Source organism: Rhinolophus ferrumequinum, chromosome 22 (genome assembly GCF_004115265.2).
Source record: "Rhinolophus ferrumequinum isolate MPI-CBG mRhiFer1 chromosome 22, mRhiFer1_v1.p, whole genome shotgun sequence".
Classification (NCBI taxonomy): domain Eukaryota; kingdom Metazoa; phylum Chordata; class Mammalia; order Chiroptera; family Rhinolophidae; genus Rhinolophus; species Rhinolophus ferrumequinum.
In genome coordinates, this window is record NC_046305.1 from 18,865,343 (window position 1) to 18,885,467 (window position 20,125).

At 42.5% G+C, this 20,125-nt stretch overlaps 1 long non-coding RNA gene across 2 annotated transcripts in view; it reads left to right on the forward strand.

Moving 5' to 3' along the window:
* The window catches only part of LOC117014623 (uncharacterized), a 184,470-nt gene that overhangs the window by 150,255 nt on the left and 14,090 nt on the right, over window positions 1–20,125 (forward strand). Inside the window, exon 5 of one of the 2 annotated variants that reach the window (XR_004421554.1) lies at window positions 7,713–7,783. The exons of the other annotated variant lie outside the window; for it this stretch is intronic. This is a non-coding gene — a long non-coding RNA (uncharacterized LOC117014623). The remainder of the gene's footprint in view (window positions 1–7,712; window positions 7,784–20,125) is intronic. 2 annotated transcript variants of the gene reach the window in all.

Consider the following 20,125-nt stretch of genomic DNA (forward strand, 5'->3'; position numbering starts at 1 on the left):
AGAGAGAGATTAGTCTGTAGGCCATCTACTTAGCTCCATCTATTTTCCTCTTCTAATATTTCTCCTTCCCTTTCCCCAGGGAGACCAGGGGAAGCAGTCCTAGAGCAGCCTCAGGGCAAACTTTTTGCAGGAAAAAGGCAGAGTCCCCTCCACCCAGACACCAGACCTGTGGGAGGCTGTCCGGGGTCCCGGATGCACTTGCCCAAGTGCCAGGAGGGTGGAGGAGAGTTAGGAAGTATCTGGGCGTGACTGGGCATAGGGTCAAGGTCCTTGCTACATCATTGCTGTCTGCTGTTGATTTTTTGTGCAGATTGCATCAATTTAAAGCCAGTTCTCAAGAAGCCCCTTTCAGTATACCAGCCAAAGGCCTCCCTTTCCTACTGTTAACCAGTGTCTGCCAATTAAAGAACCAACTCCTGTTGGACCAAATGGCTGCTTATCTACCAACAGCCCCACACGAAGGCAGCTAAATAAGTATAAATGAGTCACTCATTAAAAAATTATTTAAGTTTATCAAATCATAGGTATGACTCTTTTATATCCCAATTTTCTAAAGATGTAATGACTCCAAAGGATAAGGCATTACCTATAGTTCTTTACCCTTGAGTAACACAGGGCTTGGCTATGTCTCAATATTAATGACGTCAGCAGCAGTAAGGCTAACAATGACTAAAATTATTGAACACTTTTTATTGTGCTCAGCACCTTCGGTGCATTATCTCATTTAATGCTCACAAAACCCCGTGAAGGTCAATATCATTACCTTCCTTCACGTTTAAAGAAGCTGACATTCAGAAAGTTTAAGGCGATTAACCGAGGTCACACAGGTATTTCAGAGACCTCCACTATACATTCTAAGTTCTCTTAGTTCGTGATTCTCAGAGTGTGATCCTTGAACCACTGAAACCAGAAACACCTGAGGGCTTTGTTAAACTTCAGGTTCCTGGATCCCCTCTTAGACTCGGGGAATCAGAACCCTTGGGAATCTGGCCCTAGAATCTGTATCTTAAAAACACATTTTCAAGAAACTTGTATGCACACCAAATTTTGAGAACCCTATCTCTGGCTTTTGAGATGTTTTAAACACACCGTGATGTCAACGGCCAAGGGTCCAGACACTGCGAAGGAGTGTGTGGTTAACTCTGGGAGCCGAATTGGCCTCCTTCCTGTGGAGCAATGGGGAAAACTAGAGGCAGGAGGGCTGTGTTTCAGGCCTTGGTTGAGCGTATGTGATTCATTTAATCTCTCTTGGCCTCCATTTCCTCATTTGTAAACCAGGAGCGATACTTTTCTTTTCCGGTTGGTTGCAAGGATTGAAGGAGATAATGGACAGAATGTGGACTAAAATGAGAATGTAGAAAGGATGCACGTTCAGAATGTAGAACGTGCCCTTCAAATGTATGTGACATTAATCATGGGTTTCCCCGGGGCCCGGGGAGGTAACCAGGGTGGAGTGCATACTTTGGCACTTTGTGCGATGAACCCTTCCAGAGACTAGATATCTTGGGGATCCGTGCAACCTTCTTGGGAGGGGCCAGTTCCTCTACAAGTCAAAGAAAATTACGCCTTTTAAGCCAAGCAGGCACCCTTTTACCTGGTGCTGGCCCTCGCTTACCAACCTGTTTCACATAGGACTGAGGTGTGCTTTCTGCCTCAATCCCCTCCATCTCATCAGGGAAGACAAAAGTACCTCTCCTTCCATGGAATACCCTCTGAGGGTACCAGTTCCTTAAGCCCGAAGTGTTCAATGTTTTCTGTGTGATAGGATTAGTATCGTTTATTTAATCCTCACAATAGTGCTATGAAGTCTATACTTCAATTAGACCCATTTTAGAGACAGGGGGGCACTTAGGGAGTTAGGTAATCCGCCCAAGCTAGTAAGTAGTGGAACTCCAGGACCTGCATTTGTATCCTCTATACCACACCCCGGGAAAGGATGCTAGGAAAAAGGTGAGTTACGGCCTCTAAAGGAACATCCAATTTGAAAGCAGCCTCCCCCTTTCCCTACCCCTCTACAATGTGGCCTAAGTTATTCAATTAGAGAGGGAAATAATTGGCAGTAGAGAACGCCTCTAGCAGTGGTAATTACCTCCAGCGCCTTGTTGGAATAGTCAAGCTACATTTCAGTTTATGCTGTAAAACCTTAATTATAATATAAACAGCTGCCCTTCAGCCCTGTGGGGCAGCCTTCCCCCGCCTCCCTTCTCTGGCCTCCGCACCATGCCTCCCTCCTGAGTGGTCAGAGAGATCCGGGAGCAGAAAGGGGCTTGGGGGAGGAGGGGAGCTAATGCCTGTGTGTGCTGTGGAGTTTGGAAGACTGAGCTACAGGGAGTCCCTGTCAGGGCCCCATCTTCGAATGAAGAAGTCAAAGGCGGCATCTCCATCTTGGTACCACTCACCCAGAGCCTCTTGGGGGCAGAAGGTCCCAGAAGTTAACAGCCAGCCGAGTGCCATTCAGCTTGGATGGGGTGTAGCAGGATGTGGTGTAGTTTTAGGTTAATATCTCTTGTCATTTACTCCCCTGTAAGGGGGAGCAGTGTCTTTCCTTCTAGATTCAGACTCCACGGCCTTGTTGCATGCCAGGACTCTCTAGGTACCATGCTAGGCATGGCCATAAAGCGATTCCCCATTGAAACTTCACAGCACTTGTATACACGGGGAAGTATCATCCCCATTTGGCTGTTGAGGAAACCAAACCTTTGAAAATTTAATCAGACATAAGGCTTAAAGTGAAAATGACGGTGTGAGAGAATTAAGCACAGATAGACTGATGGAAATTAGGTATTTTTGTTCAAGTGGGGGAGGCAGAAGAAGGGGTGGTCACCACCGAGCATCTGAGAGGACCAGGAGCAGCGGGCTGATGGGGGGAGGGGGACATAGAAACAAGAGACTGAAGATGCTGCTTTTCTGGGCTCCCCGATTTGCCTGTGATGGATCCTGCTGCCCCACAAGGGATCTATCTAGCTTAAAACCTGGACCGAAAGGATGAGAAGTCAGTCAGGTGGGGTCATCTGATGGTCACGGCTCTCTCTTCCATCTTCGTGGGCCAGATGCGACAACGTGAGCTTCTCAGTGGTCTTCAAAGGAGAGGGAGCAAGACCATTTCCTTAAGAGCAGAGGCAATTATTTGTACTTCTGGTTTGTTTGTTTTTTTATCATTTATTCTTTTTAATTTCTGATTTCTATGTTTTATAATGGGCATTGTACAATAGGACAGTCGTCTACAGTATATACAAATCAATCTCTCATTTAATCCTGCAGAAGCAAGGTAAAGTGGTGTCCAGAGCATGGATGCTAGAGCCAGACCACCTGGATTCAAATCCCTGCTTGGTCAAGTGCTAGTGGTGTGACTTGGGATAAATTACTCAGCTTTTCTGGGTCTCCGTGTCTTCATTTGTGGAATGGAGCTCACAGACTCTAGTCTACATCACAGGGTAGTTGCGAGGTTGACGTGAGTTAATGCATATAAAGTTCTTATAACAGGCTTGACCCCTAGTAACCACTCAGTAAACGTCGGTTAGCAAGGTGGGATAAAGGAAGATAAGGAGACGGAGGTTTAAGGACATGAGCGGAGGAATTGGCATGCCAGCTTGGGCCTAGTTGGTTCTAAAGCCCATGTATTGGGACCCATGATGGAAACTATGTTAAGTCCTTACCAACAACCAGAAGTGGCTGAGGAGATATACCTGCTTCTATTACTAATGTTCTATGATTCTATCCTCCTATCTGGACCCACCCTTTCCATTTCCGCAGCCAGCATGGGAGAAGGACAATGGCATATCTCCCTGTTAGCTGGAAGGAGCCCTGCTAGTTGGCCCTGGCTGCCATCAACCCTGTCCATCTCTCGAGGGTTCTCCAGAAGTCTCCTTAATCCCTCAGGGGGTCTTTGCTCTAGGAGGGATTCTAGAGCCTTCTGGAACCACAGTCAATACAAGCAGGAGTGTTATAGAGAGGAAGGTACTGAAAGGAGTCAGGTAGCACAGAGTTAGCTTCCCCTGGGCACCCTGTGGGAAAGATGTCAGGGAGGAAGGGACTGGTCTGGGACTCATCCAAGAGCCTCTTGGCTCTGGGTTCCTTGACAGCCCTTGAGTGTGACACCCACATGTTCTAATTCTGTATGAAATCCTGGAGCAAGATGTCCTTGCTGTACAGACCTTGAACCCTTTGGGGAGGTTTTATCAATTTAATAGGAATCTCAGGTTGCTCCAACCCCAGATTTCTGCCCTGATAGCAGCTGCTGGGTGAGTTTGAGGTTCATCCGATCTGTAGACAGCTTCAGATCTAGGACTTGGGAGTGGGGAGAAGTGACCACCATGGAGAGAGTAGGAAACTGTGGTGAGCTAGAGCATTGTTTGCTGTAGATGTTTAGAGACAAACTTGCTGCTCGCACACCAACTCTTCTCCCCTAGGATTGGCATTTCTGTTTGCCTGCTTCCAGCCCCATCAATGGCTCCATCTCCCATAAACACCACAGAACAGATTCCATGTCCCTATACCCCTAAAGAACATAGCCTTTGGGGGATTTCTAAAGGATCTCGGTATAAGTACCGTGTTTCCCCAAAAATAAGACTTAGCCAGACAATCAGCTCTAATGCATCTTTGAGCAAAAATTAATATAAGACCTAACATAATATAAAACATAAGACATAACATAATATATTATGTTAGATAAGACCCAGTCTTATATTATAGTAAAATAAGACCGGGTCTTATATTAATTTGTGCTCCAAAATACGCATTAGAGCTGATGGTCCGGCTAGGTCTTTTTTTGGGGGAAACATGGTAGCAGTCAGGAGCTAACAGTAACTAAAATTTCCAGAAATAACGAGAAGCTTGCAATGTTTCAGGACAATTTAAACAATGCATTCAAGACAAGAGGCTTACATTAAGATTTAAATTAAAGTCCTTGAGTGGCTTTTTATATTTTTATTTCAAGTTAACCTGACGACAAACAACTTTATCTTCTCCATTCACTGCCAACAAGTCCTTTAATGAAGAGTTGAATGAAGAGTTTACCCAACGTGGGTAACTCTTCATCTTGTCTGTTATCTCTCGGTGGCTGATAGGACCAGCGAAGCTGCTCAAGAGACAATTAAAGTGTGCTTTCAGAAATCCTCAGCCAATAAAAAGTTGCTTACAGAGTTATAAAACCTCCCTGTGTGTCAGTTTTATTAACTTCCTAATCTCAACTGTCCAATTATGGGTGTACAAGCCCTTGGGAACTGCTGTATTAAGTAAATTAAGAGGAATGGTCGCATTCAGTGTGAGCTAAAATAGTCAGGGAAAAGGAGCTAACCATTAGGTCTTTCACAAAATAAAGTAGAAAGAAGAGTTCCCTCAAGACTTGTCCTATGGACTGCCTTTCACGGGCTAGTTCATATTTATAAGCCAATTTGCCTGGAAATACATCTCTTTTACACACTCAAGTAACTCCAAGAGGTGTGTCCCATGGGAACCAATCTTCCTAAATGAACTGTCTCAAGAAAGGTCTTAACAGCAGCGTTGTCAATTCTGGAATTTCCACCTTCAGGAAAAAAAAATATATGTATATATCAGTGATAGACCAGAGTTTAAGAAGCTGCCAAGTTGAATACAGACACCGAAAAAAACATCTTCATGTACCTGGTTAAGGAGACAGTATTGGAAAGAAATAGATTTTTGTTATATAAGCCAAGAGCTCAATAATGGTCTATCTGACGTGAGATTAATTTGGACAGCAATTGGGCTTTTTGTTCACTATAATTTCTTCCCACAGGGCCAGAAAATCCTGAAAATCTGAGGGTTTTTTTTTTCCTTTTTTTCCTCCCTTCTTTCCTTCCTTCCTTCCTTCCTTCCTTCCTTCCTTCCTTCCTTCCTTCCTTCCTTCCTTCCTTTTTCTGTCTTCCTGTCTTTCCATATCTTGAGGGTAAAAAGGGTATCCCACAATAGTTAAAATGTAGCTTTAGAAGAGGACTATTTTTGGTTGCTTATTTTTTGGGTGACAACTTACACAACCTCATCTAAAAAAAAAAAAGCAACAAATGGAGGTGGTTTTATCATATATTTTATTAAGATATAATTAACGTACAATAAAACTACTTAATTTACAGAGTTCTTTTGAGTCATTAGTTAAATAAGATTAAAAGAACACATGTGGAATTGCCTTCGTACAATGCTCAATGTTGATTGAATTATACCTATGACATAATCGTTGCTGCCACTTTTTTATTTAAAAAACCCTCATTTCCTATAGATCAGTCTAAACTGTAAAGCTCAAAAATTGAAGGCTCTTCATAATTCAACTGCACTCTCCTTTCTCGTCTTATCTACCACTACCATCTCTTAATACACATCGCTGTTCAGATAAAACCAGATTACTGGGAACTTTCACGTCTCTCAAATGTCCTGCCACATTTCTGTCTATCATTCAAGCTCAGAAGCCAACTCTTCCATGGAGCCCTCCTGATCATTCCAGCTGGTTTTCCTTTCCTTTCTGTGACCTGTCTCCTTATGCCCTATTGCTTCTAGGGTATTTGCCAATTTTTTTTTATGTGTTAACTACTTAAAATGACTAGCTGCCTTCTTTCCTATATTTTTGATCAACATTCATTAAGTGTCTATAATACGTGGGCAGTGAGCTGGGCATGGGGAGGAGCTGGGCAGAGGGTACAGGGATGAATGACAGTGTGTTTGCTCTGGAAGTACTCATGGCCCCATGGGGAGCCTTGAGTTTGCAAGCCCCACCACGTTTAATTCTGTATCTCCAGCAGTGTCTAAAATGTCTCATGCATAACCAGATATAGATGCCAAAAAAGCCAAGAGTGTTAAAGGTAAAAAATATCAGAGTGTTAAATGTAATTGCCTCATCTAGCAAAAGAGGAAATTCAGGCTTGAACAAGTTAAATATAGCCAAGATCACCCACTACTCCAGAGTTATAAGTGGAGTGCTATAAATAACCATGGACCAAACTGGGGAAAGTCCAGCTGGGAATATCAGACTTGGGGACTGTTTGTTTGTTCGTTTTCCCCCTAAAATCCAGAATGGTCCTCGATCACAATTAGTCCATTATTGCCATTGGAAATAAACACCATTTTCTATAAGGTGCCACTGTGTAGCTCCAGTAGAACCTGAGTTTGAATGGTACATCAGCCACTTGCCAGCTGGATTCCCTGGGATGAGATACTTAGTATTTCTGAACATCATTTTCCTTGTCAATGAAATGAAGATGGTGATATTTATTTCATAGAATCATTATGAAGATTACATTAATATTGAGTCAAATTAACACATGAAAAGGAAATGAATTCAGATTCTGCACTCTGGTAAGTGTTGGTAACAGTGGTAGTGATGGTGAGTGGGAGTAGATGGTGTAGTTCAAATACATGTGCAAGTTAGAATGAATTTTCTATGAATGGTGCTTATATCCTGAAGCAGTCATTTGCTAGCTTAATTCCTTCGTGATTTGGGAAGCGTCTGCATTTTTAGCTTCCAGAGTTCCCACTCCCATATTTATCAACCAACCCTTTGAAGTGTTTTGATCTGTCAGAAAGAAATTTGTTTCCTCTTAGTTTTCTGGTTCTTCTATTTTCTATTCAGCCATGCTCTCTTTCTTTAGACCCAGGTGATCCATTGCAAGGCCAAGCATGCAGTAAGGAATAAAAGTGATGCTCCTATAATATGAATAATTTTGACGTTTCTCACTCCATCCTACCTAACCTATTTTTTTCTGCAGGCTCCCGGTATCCCCGGAAACTAGTCCTCCTCTCCGGATTGCTGGCCACATCTTCTCACTGATTCCTCAAGGTGAACTGCCATTATTGCTTTGCTAATTCAGGCCCTCCTCTTTCTTAGCCATGCTTCATACTCCTTCTGGGCCTCAGTTAACTGCTCCAGGGAACAACCTGACTAATTTTGTCTTGATCCTTAATCAGCCAGGCCATCCAAGTTTTTTCTCAGTTCCAACTATAATAAATCAAATAGTGAGGGTAGGAGATGGAAGTGCTTGGTGTGCACGGGGGAAGTGCACCGAGGCTGACTGCAGTGTATTTACATCCTCCTCACTCCAATACTCATAATGTAACTATCTTCAGTTAAGCTAGCAGCTAAAACGTAAAACTACTCTCCACTCTCCTTTTATTAAGGGAGATAGAAAAGACAAGGGATTATACCGGTACTCTGTCTTAAGAAAAATTACTTCTACAGAATGTGTTAGGGTGACAGCAGATTCAGACCCATCTTGTTTTTCCTCTCTGTTTAGAGCTTTACTACACCATGATCTCAAATGTACAGATTCCTGTCTTATTATTGAAAGATTTCCTAGGTGCCTTCTGAATCATCAAAAAGCACAAAAGGTTATATTGCAATGAATATAGTTTTCATATTGAAAATATTGTACTTATCTCCAGTTCCTTGACAATCCGTTATTTGTGAAGGCATATATGGTAAATTTTAGCCAACTAAAATATTCACTGGAGAAGAATACTTGCACAATTCAACACAGTAAGAGTTTATTGAGCATCTATTCTATGCCAACTCTTTGTTAGACATTCTGGAGTAGCAATTCTTAACCCACGTCTGTGGAATTCTGAGAGGTTTATGAATGGACTTTGGGAATATGTGGACCCACTGAGTTTGTGTGCAAAATTTGGTATCTGTATATTTATGTTCATTTTTCTACAACAGAGAGTCCATAGGATTCATTAGCCCTCTTGTGAGTTGCAATTAGACCTTAGGTGAGGACCCTTTATGAACAGGTGTTTCTCCATGGCGTGCTTGGGAAAGGACGCTTTAGTGTGAGGGTGTCACAGATTTTAAAAACGTTACCAAGCATCTGCTAGATTTCTCCCAGAAAATAGTTAATCCAAGACTGAATTTCTGGCTCTAAGAAAATCGCTCTGAAGGTGATTCAGTTGTTTTTGTCGTTGTTTTGTTTTATTCTGTTTGAATGGAACCCCGCTCAGACCCAGGAATAGTAGACCGTCTCTCCCCATTCTCTACCATGAAAATTCCTTTTCTCATTTATTTCTTCCACCACCTTAATTTTTCCTTTCCTACTCTTTCACTCTTTTGCTCCAAATTCTTCACCCTGCCTGTTCCCTCTTGTGCTTCTCTCATTCCCTCTCAGTTCCTTTCGTCTGCCCTTGGCTGCAAACCTGCTCTGCAATTCACAACAGAGCAGCTGGCGTTGGCTGGCAGAACCAGGTTCCTTGGTTTTAGACAGCCCCGGAACAAGGCAATGACTTTGGTCTCTGGGCTCCTCAATAGACTGTACAACAAAGCTGTGGTGAAAGAAGGTGTCTTCTAAGAAGTTCACATTACTGCCCATAGTAAAAGAAAATGGTGATATTGTTACAGCTGCCAGTTTCTTCCCATTGTGTTCCTTGTCAAAAACATGCCCCCTCCAAAGGGATGGGATGTGTTTCAGTACAATTTGAGAATGTTCAGTAACCCAATATTATCTTCATTTCCCTCCTTGTTTCATGTTACTTTCTGATCCTTGAGTTCTCCCAAGTTCACAGCGGTCCATGACATTACGGTGACTCGCTAACTTTCCCATTATCCTTACAGTCAATGGGAGAACAATAGATTGTGTTATTCTGTATTTCGCTTCCCTGTCACTCAGTGTTTTATCTCCGTTGATACCCCGGTACCAGACACAGAAACCAAAGTAGGTTGTCTTGTCTTCGGCGAATCTTGAATGCCTTTTGTTCAGAGAGGCGTTTTGTATTCATCAGTCAACTGAGGACTCATCCTGAAGAAGCCCTCAGTCAGCACACAGCCCCAAGTGAAAAAGGGATACTCAGGCTGTGAAATATTCATAGCGAAAGGTACCTCAATCATGTTCACCTTTTGCCCCCCTGAGCCAGAAAGGATCACCAACAGCAACCCGCAAATCTTGCAGACGTGAACAATTTCTGGATGGAATAACGTGCCATGTCTCATATCCAGTTTTGATATTAAACCTATTCACACAGGCCCATTTATCTTCCTACTCAATCTGCCAACACCGCTGTGTCAAACAGTTTTAATAAAAGTCCAAAGGTGAAATGATAGTGATCAAAGTTTAACCCGATGTCTTCCCCCTCGTCTTCCAAAGAAGTAATAGATAACCTTTCTGCCCCTCCCAGGCCCTGCCTCTTTAAACGCTTCTCCTGTGGAGCTTAGCAACCGTCCTGAGGCCGAATTAAATGGCATGTTGTTTATGTTTCTGAAGAATAAAATCTTAGCAGATCAATAAACAGAAAGGAACTGAAGGATATAATGGCTGTTAATTGGATGCAATTAACTGATGGCTATTAGGTGTCAAAGTCTACCAGAAAATAGTCACCAGAATCCATGACAATGCACAGAGACAGAGGGAAAGAGGAAGAAACAGGGAGGGAGACATAAAATACCACTTTCAATAAGATTTACTCTCTCAGAGTTTCTGATAAAATAAGAATTAAATATTCAAGATTCCAGGAAAGCTCTGTTTTTATGTAGATCTAGATTTCAATGACAAGGAGGACCTACTTGCATGGTAAAGAATGTAGGTGGGTTATAACAAGGGGAATAAAAAAAAAAGTGGCAAATGAAACCCATGCTCATCACAGCTAATTTACACCTAATTTATTTAGTGTCTATTATATGTCAGAGGCTGCACTAGACATTTTACATGCAAACACGGGAGGGTTACAAGAAAGTCTAAGGGACATATTCACAGATTTAACTTTCGGGTGCACTTTATCACATACACTCTCAAGACCCTCTCTAGAGTATGGGCATCCAAAGTAGACCCTGGCCAAGTTTCTACTCCACAAGAAAGGTCTAAGAAAGGGTTTGCTACCACTTCCCAGTACCTGTGGAAATAGGAAGGATTGAGAGGAAGAATGGTAAAGAGAACCCAACTCAAACAATATCTTGGATAGATCATAATTGCTGCCTTGAACACTATATTAGGAAGAATTCCGAGACTGTGTCCAGACTTAGAAGAAAAAAAAAACAAAATCTATACCGAAATAGCAACTTCTTCCAACAGTGTGGGTGGAAAAGTTGGTATGCTTTTGTCACCCTGAGCTTACACCTAAATGTTCTTGATCCCAATCTGTTTAAACCTCAGAACACAAGAAAGGCTGCAAACAATTCCAGAGCAGTTGACTTTGTTGGAAAATGCAGATGCTAATTTCATATTCGTCACCTACAGCTCTCTGGAGAGAAGGCCTCTGCCAATCTAATGAATAAATAAAACACAAATAAAGCCTCACGTTCAAGCATTGGTGCCCCAGGGAGATAGTCTCTTGGAATTCAGTAATGAAGATGCCTGGAACTCTACTAGATGCATCAGGGAGACCAGGCTGCATCAGTGCCCAGACTCTCGGTGCCTATCAGCTGCAAAGCTGGCCCCAAAGAAAGCAAATAATTAAGCAGGTCATTAGGAAGCCTATAAAAGTACGGATATGCAGCTACGCCCTGCCGTTAACTTCAAAAGGTGACCAAAAGGCAGAGATGCTTTGTCGCAAAGGAAACAGCAATGGAAAAAATGAAGTCTCATGACACCCACGGACGACTGGGGTAGGAGTTTATTCCACAAAAATCTGCTCCAGCCCCAGCAGGCCACGTGGCTTCCCCATTTGCTTGGTCTGTGCTCTCAGAATCCACCCAGGGTTAGGCTGTCGCTGAGGTCTGCTCTGCCCCATATCATAGCAGGACATGGAGATGGACAGGTTTGGCCCCAGGAGGCCAGCAGATCTGGGAGTCCCAGAGCCTGTCCTCTGGCCTTGGCTGCTGCAAGGCTGTGAAGTAGGCCTCTCCGTTTCCTTCCTTCAAAGCCCTCCCCACGTACATGCCCTGCGACCTCTAATTACCCAGGGTCTTGTTTGGGCAGGGGAGGAGAATCAATTAAACTCACTGACATTCAAATATAAATGACCCACATATCCTTATCTAGGTTTATTTGAATTTTCATCAGTTCTCCAAAAAGAGGATGATATTTAATGGTGGAATTTTAGGCCTCTGTGGCCCTGCTGTGGGGATAATGTTGTAGACTCTTAGAAGGCTGTTTTTTCTTGTCCCAAATCATATTTCCTATTCAAGTAGAGGTAAAGCCATTCCTATCTGCCCTGATGTAACAGAGCCACAGCACCAGGTGATTCTTTGGGCTTCTATGTTCTAGGCTTATAACAGACTCTTATGGTTGGACCAGAGCATACTGGTTTCAAAGGCATCTTCCAGTCTCTCCCAACTCTAATCTGACCCCAACTGGTTTGAAGATGGTAAAAAAAAAAAAAAAAAGTTAGGAATGCAAATAATGGTGAATTCATTTGGCTGGAGTAAAGCCGCTCTAAGCATTCATCTGGGAAAGTCATCAGAATATTTTCATTAATTCTTCCTTTCCCTCTGTCCACCCTCCTGCCATCAACTAGAAATAACGTTTCATTGGGTACAGTTTTTTATTTTTAGAAGACCTGTGTTCTTTTACTCAATTAATTTATCTAGTGGAGCCCTGATGTGATGCAATTTTGAAGAAGGACAACACTGAGTTGGTGTAATTATTTCTTAATATTTAAAAGCTCCCTGGGTTAATGTGTTTTCAGCAACAAGCTGTTAAATCATTAGGGAGGGTGTTTTGTGGACTTTTGAAAGCAGCAGCTGATGGTGACTTGAGTTGTTGGGCTTCAAGACCACCCCAGCCCGAATGTCCCATTAGCACGCTGGTAGTAGGCTGACTGACCACCACCTCACAGACCTGATCATTAGAAAACTATACGTGATGGGTGTGGTCATAATTGAACGTTTTTATTTAAAAAAGAAAACTAAGAGGAGTTGTCTTGCTAAACTTTATGGTGCACTCTAGTTGTTGAGGGAAGGAGAAGAAACTTCCAGAAGCTGGAATCCACAGAGGACTTAAGGGCTCCTTCAGATCTGCTCAGTGGTTGCAAAGAAATAAATGGTGCGGGGAGAGCAGTTGGAGAGAACAGGATAAAAATGGTTTTGCTGTGGTTCCAGAGAAGAGAACCAGGAAGAAGGAATGAAAGACACAGTGAGGGGAGCTTGGCTCCATTTAAAGATGCCTTTTCTATAATAATAGATGGGCCTACCAAAGGGCGGAAGGAGGTGCTCCTGCAATAAGAATTCCACGTCATTGGTCGTGTTCAAGAAGAGACAGGAAAAACACAGCTGTTGTAGAAGAAATTCACACAGAGAATAGGAATTTAGAATGATTTACCTCCAAGTTCTTTTCCTAAACTAATGTTCCCTTAATTATTCTGTGATTCAGTGTAGACCTGGGAAAAGTAGGAGCCAAGAATTCAGGTTGAGTTATTGGTGGGGTTTTGCTAACGTGGACAATTCGTGGCCAAGAATAGTAGATACATTGGACAAATCTGTTGGCGGGAATGGGAATCACAGCCTCACTGTGTTCTCCACGGGTGGGTCCTCTGGTTACTGTGAACAAAGAAGAGTTTCCCGATGTACTCGAACGAGTGAAGAAGAGAGGAGCCACAAGCCTGGAAGTGACACTGCCCTGGTCAGAAGTGTCATCGGTCTTTCTTATCAGACACTAAGAAATTTCATAGTCTTCATCCTTTCGTCTTCCCATTGAAGCAGCAGCTATTTCAAAAATTCAGTACCTGTGATGGGCTGAAGTGATTTCAACTTTTATTAAAGCTTTACTTGTTGAGCATCTCATTTTGATTAGAATTGAACTCATTTCCTTTTACACCAGGGAGAGTCGACCTCAGCTGATGGGACGTGATGGTTTCATGAAACTCACATTGAAAACTTTCTAAGAGAAGGTGGCCAGCTCAGCCTGGCTACTGTTGCCCAGGGCTCTTCCCCTCATGGGTCTGGGGTCCCAGCAGCCTCAATCTCCACTCTCGTGTCCTGAGGAGCTAATGTGGGGTGCAGAGGGACTTCTGTTGAGTTGGATCTCTCTTCATCACCTGGTTTCTCTCTTGAAATTGCTGTCATTTTGTTATTTTAGTGACATCTTAATGCGGCCCCATCTGCATGGACTGGTGACAGTGATGTGCTTCTGATACTCTTCCAAGAGGTTCAATCACATCCAGGAGAGAAAGAAGGACAGTCTTCCTCTTAAAGTGATACACACATACTCATTCACACATACGAAGCAAATTTCTTAAATTTTAGTTTCTTTCCCCTTTACCTCTTTTCCAACACTTAATTGTGTTTCTGGTTCTTTTTCCAGGTAATGTTTTGAATGAAACTTGGATAAATTTATGACTATGTGTACACATATCAATTTATGATGATATATGTTACAAATTGAACATATGTAAATACAGAGGAAAAAAGAAAAATGAAAAGATAAAACGTACTAGAAATAACTTGCTTTGTTGAAGAGAAGGAGACGGCAGAGGCAGGGGGATTGCTGCTGTGCATTTGGGATCCTCATGTGGGACAGTCTCTTCTGAGCTGAGCCTTCAGGAAAAGAATGGTACAAATTGGAGAGGGGCCGTGGCTGGTGAAAGGTCAAATGGCTAAAGCACCTTGTGTAAGAAAGTGTGTACTGGAGACAACTGCCCACTAGATTATATATCCCAAATTCGGTTTTCAAACAAGACCACGGTATATGCCATGAATGAAAATGCCATGTGTTCAACACCTTTTGTGATACTGGGAGCCCCAGTTATTGAACCAGTCGGTGCCACGCCACAAACTGGGAATTTGAATACAGAATAAGCAAGGGTGCTGTTTAATTTATAGTTTATGACAATTCTTCTACTGTAAAGAAGGACCTGTTATGCCTTCTAACACATGCTAAGAAATATAAATAGGCAAATGAATGGGAGAGACCAGCTGTGTGCCAACTGCAGACGGAATGGCACTAATAGAATTGAGTATGCCAGCTATGGGCCAGGAACCACCAAATGAATTTAACTCCATTTAACTGCTGTCACTCTTTACATATTTTGTAATCATCTCCTACTGGAAAAAGTCAATCCAATGAACTTAGAATGAGAGTGCTAAGAATTCCAATCTGCTGTGGCTGCTTTGTGAATCTAAAAATAAATGATTTTTAAACTATTGACTGCTGGAGATTATCTGTGCCAGGAAGACCTCCAATAGTATTGCAATTAAAAAAATGAATTCACTCACGGGTAACATGTGAACACTCACCTTCCTGGCTGGCAGATCTGTATCTCATTTTTATGGTACCGATATTTGTGTTTTTGTGTGGATTATTATTTGACATTTTTTAGGTGCAAATCTTTGTCATGACGATCTAGGAAAAGAAGGCATTTCTGCATTATTCATAGTAATGTGACACTTTCCCTCGGAAGGCCTTAAAAACATCTCATTGATTATTATGAAACTTCCACTTTAAAAACAGGATTGACTTTGATACACAGAAGATTGAAAGTGCTAGTTGGCCCGCCCTGGCCTCTGACTCCTGTGATGCTTGCAGTGAGGGAGGTGACCCAACCTCTGGTCACTGGTACAATACCTGCAGTTCATAGTCGACATTTATGGTGGAAAGAACTGGGGATATTTAGCCTGGAGAAGAGAGGAGTCCAAGGAGACGTGGTCAGTATTTCCACTTGTGAAAGGAATTGTGGAAAACGACAGGAATAAGAGCTAACTTCTGCTACCTATAACTTAACAGGCACTCTGCTAGGCATTTTGTGATACCTTGTATAATCCTCATAACAACCTTATGAAGCAGATCAGTTAGATAATGAAATGAAAAATCAGAGTTGTAGTAATTGCCCAGCTAGTAATTGACAAGGCCAGACTGAATTGTAGATGACTGAAAATCCTGATGTTCTTTCATAGTCCATGATTGTTCTATACGGTCCCACAGGTAAAACTAGGGTCTACAGACAGAAATGACAAGGCAGTGGATTTTATTCCACTCAAAAGAAAGAGGCTATTCCAAATTTCCATGTAGTCCAGAAATGGCAGGATTGGGGGCTGGGGTGGAGAGTTGTCTTTCCAGAGGCTGCCGGATGCCAGCTCAGCATGGGTCGTCATTTCTCAATGTACATTCTATAGAACGTTCTGTTTGAGGAGTGACAAAGGTGCAAGGGGGAAATGGGAATGGGAAGAAGAAAGGGGCTGTGTGGTTGAGTAGGTTCACAAAATGCTAAGTTACAATGTCGTTTCCTGGAGAATTTCTCTGAGACTTTCAAACAGTAACTGTGATTTGTAAATCTACTAAATGAGGGCTTATTTGACTTTGGAACCCTTTTCTCCTGAAATACCTTCAGGAACTAACGTTCCAAAGAACACAATAAGAAAATACTGCAGAGTAGTATGCCAAAACATCATATGCAAGTTGTGTCAGAGGATCTTCCAAACTTTGCCATTTTATTCATTTATTCACCAAACAAGAAAGAATCTCTGAGAATTTTCCAGGTGACAGCCTCTGAGCTAGGGATTGGAGATACCCAGATAAGTAAGATCTCATCTTGTGTCTCTCCTCCCAATCCTGGTCACCTCCTCCTTCCCCACCCTGCATCCATCATCTCTCCACTCCAGCCACAGGGGCCTCTTTTCTATTCTGAAAACACTCCAGACATTCTCAGGCTTTCGCACGGCTGTTCTACTTCGCAGAGGCTCCTCTCCCACATCCCCGTGTGGCTAACTTAGACTCCCCTTGTAAGGCTGAGCTCGATGTTGGTTTCTCAGTGCAGTCTGCCTGATCTCCCCTCTCCTCTGGGCATCTGATTCCTCTTATTCTATTCTAGTATTCTTTCCGCAGCACTTCCCATCTTCTACCATACTATGGAGTTAACTTTGTTATTTTGTTGTTGTCTGTCTCTTCTACTAAAATCTAAGCTTCATAAGGTCAAGGGTCTTACTCTGTTTTGTTCATTGATAAAGCCCAAGCATTTGAAATTGCTTTTGTGACAGAATACATGCATAATATTGGTTGAACGAATGAGTGAAACACACGGTTCCAATCCTCGTGGAGGTGATTCTATGAACACCCAAGAAAACAGAAAACTTGTGAGATTCATGATCTGAGACTATATATATATATATATATATATATATATATATATATACACATATATATAATTTCATATATGTGTATATATATGAAATTATCTGTATCTATGTATATATGTAGATACACGTATATATACATATATTGAGTTGAATATCAAAATAATTTCAAAAATTTAGATAATGTTCTAGGTAAAAGATTTTAAAAATCAGAATATCAGATACTGAGGACAACTCATGTGCTTTGGGGGCATCCCTAAACGTTAACTATGATGCCCGTCATGCCCAAACCTTGTTGATGTCACCACCAGAGGTCTGAAGATCCAGTCTGATCCTGAAGTGCATTTATCACCTATTTACATTTTTATATCTGGGAGGTCAAAATCAGGTGTCAGTGATTTCAATCCTAAGAATTTCAGGATGCTCCTTACTCACAGGTTTCCATTAAATAGGGGAAAGTTCACTATGGCATGACTGTTATTTATACCTTTATATATGGACATGGACACTTTAGAGGCTTCTAGATCTATTCTTCCCCGGCAAAACAATCGAATGTCATCTTCCAGGTGTTGAAAGCACCCTGAGAAAGTGTCATCAGACACAGGTTAGCCTCTACCGAGACTTTTTACTGACAGAGCCACCTGCTTATACATTTCAGAACTCCACCATTGTCAGCAGACAAGCAAAAGGAGTGACTTTTTTAATGGAATTTTTATTTAGACCAGCCTGGGTTTCGATGCTGGAAAACTTTATCTCCCCCTTATTTAAGGAGGAGTAAAGCGGTGGCTTGAGTTCCAAAATGGCTATCACTCCTTAACTCCCCCCAGCAGGAGGCTGACCACCGTCCAAACCCAATTCTGCTTGAGCTTCCTGATACATGTCCTTCTGGTTATTGTTCTCAGCTTCTGAGAAGAGAAAGGGCAGAAAGGTGTAGGTTTAATTCCAGTTCTGGGGGAAAGTCATGCATCATGAGAAACAACCATCTCATTGTTATTTTCCCATTTTTATTTATGAAACGGTTATATTTTGTTTTATGTATATAGGTGGCAATTTTTTTAAAAACAAAATAAGTAACAGGCGTTAAGCGAATTAGAATTCTTAATATGGGTTTTGAACTTCTGCCAGGAGTCGGCTCCAAAGCCAGTTCTTCCTATTTGTATTGTTGCATTTATCCATTTCCAAACATTAGAAGATCCATCTATCAGATTCTGTGTAAATCCAGCACACAGATAATTTGTAAAAAAGCTTTCTTTCAAAATGTTCTGCGGTTTTTCTAATCTCGCCGCTTTTCTAATTTTCTAATCACATAACCTTGAAGTCGAAAGACACAGCCTGTGATAATCTGTGTACACTGTCTTCATTATTATCACAGACATTTCTGGAAAAAAAAAAAGAAAACATACACACATAAAACACACACACACACACACACACACACACACACACACACAAAACCCTTTCCGCCCCCTACACATTCAAAGCTGCCTTTAAAGTCCTACTTTAGTCACAGTTCAATCAGATCCACATTAGTCCTACTCATCAGACAGAAAAGTGTTCATGAGCATAAGGGGGATATTGACTTTAAAAATTTACTGGCGAGGCGTTCAGAGCCTGCAGGAATGTCAAAACTCCAACCTGCATTTTGATGTTTTTGCCTCCGGTTAGTCTTGACTGACATGCTTGGAGCACTTTGGTCTGTGCTCTGGCATCCATTAACTGTCCTTGACTCAATGTTATCCAGGCTGTTATGCGCAGCTCAGTGCCTAATGGTTGCAGTGGATTAGACGCCCCAAGGTGTAAGGAAACTCACACCCTGTTTTAAGGGATCACATTGGCTATTCTTGGCTTCATTGTGGGGGGGGGCATTGTTTGATCCGAAATAATGAGAGCCTGTTAATTATTATTCTGATAATTGGGCCTCATGTGGGAGCCTGGCAGAGCGCGAGGTGTTTTAAAAGGAAGCAAGTTTGGAAAAGGGAGAAAGAAATGTCAAGGTTGAGGTGTCTTTGAGAGGAGTTTGTTTATATGCAGTGTTTCACCTAAGAGGGGACGTGAGGCTGGATGGAGGAGAAAGGAGGTTGGAGCAAGCTTAGGTCTATACTTACTTCAGCTATGGTGGATTACAAAATTGCTACCTTGGGCAAGCCATTCAAAAAGGCTCACCAACCCCATGACTGAACCTATAATTCCATATGAAGAGATTGGGAATTGGTTTCTCTTGGAGGAGGGAGACATCGTACGGAGAATAAGGCTCCTTAGTTGCATCGCATCTGCTTTCTGGGGAAAAGTGTGAACTTTGTTTCTTTACGTGCTGTTGTTTTGCTATTTTTCCCATCTTTAAAATGACAACCAAGTCCATTAGGGGTGTTATGTAAGACTGCTGCCTGGTCAGATGAAAGGAGTGGCTGTCTATCCAGGATGCACAAATGTTTCTCAGGTGACAGGGAGCAGAGGACCTTTGTGTGGAAGGCGGTGGTGGTGGTTGGGGGAACTCCCTTGGGTACCTCAGCCCCACATGAACCTCTGAGATGCTACGAAAACTCTGCTTTTGCAGACTATCCAGATGATAAAAGGACTGCTTTACAGCATTAAACCTGGACTTGGTCTCTTTCTCCTTTGTGAATGCTGTGTGTCGTGCAGGGGACCCTGCTTGCTGCGCCATGTGTCATGCAGGGGATCCTGCCGACTACGCCATGTGTTGTGCGGGGTGGCCTGCGGGGTCTCTGGTCCCGCTCCCCACACAAGAACACAGGATATGGTGAGGCCAAAAAAGGAACACCCACGGAGCCATAGGTAGGGGAGTCACACCACTATACTCTCACTGGCAGCTGGGTTGGAGACACAGGAACCAGGAGCAACACAATTCTCAACCCTCACTGTGCCGCTTGCAGGCTCAGCCACCATCTTCTTGCTAGCTCCCCTTTTTTCTTGCTAGCCTAGCCACGGCAGTTATATTCATGGCCAATGGCTCACTGGTTACAGCTGACGGCCAACTAGCCACAGCTGCTGGCCATTTGATCACAGTCGATGGCCATTTACTACCTGAGCCAGCACCTTTCTATGTGAGGCCGAGAGACTGGAAACTGCTTTTTGGGGCTCTGTCCCCACACTGTGTCATAGTATTCACATTCATTTTTAATTATATGTATGCTAGTCATGTAATTGTGAGAGAAAATTCCAGAACATATGAGTCCA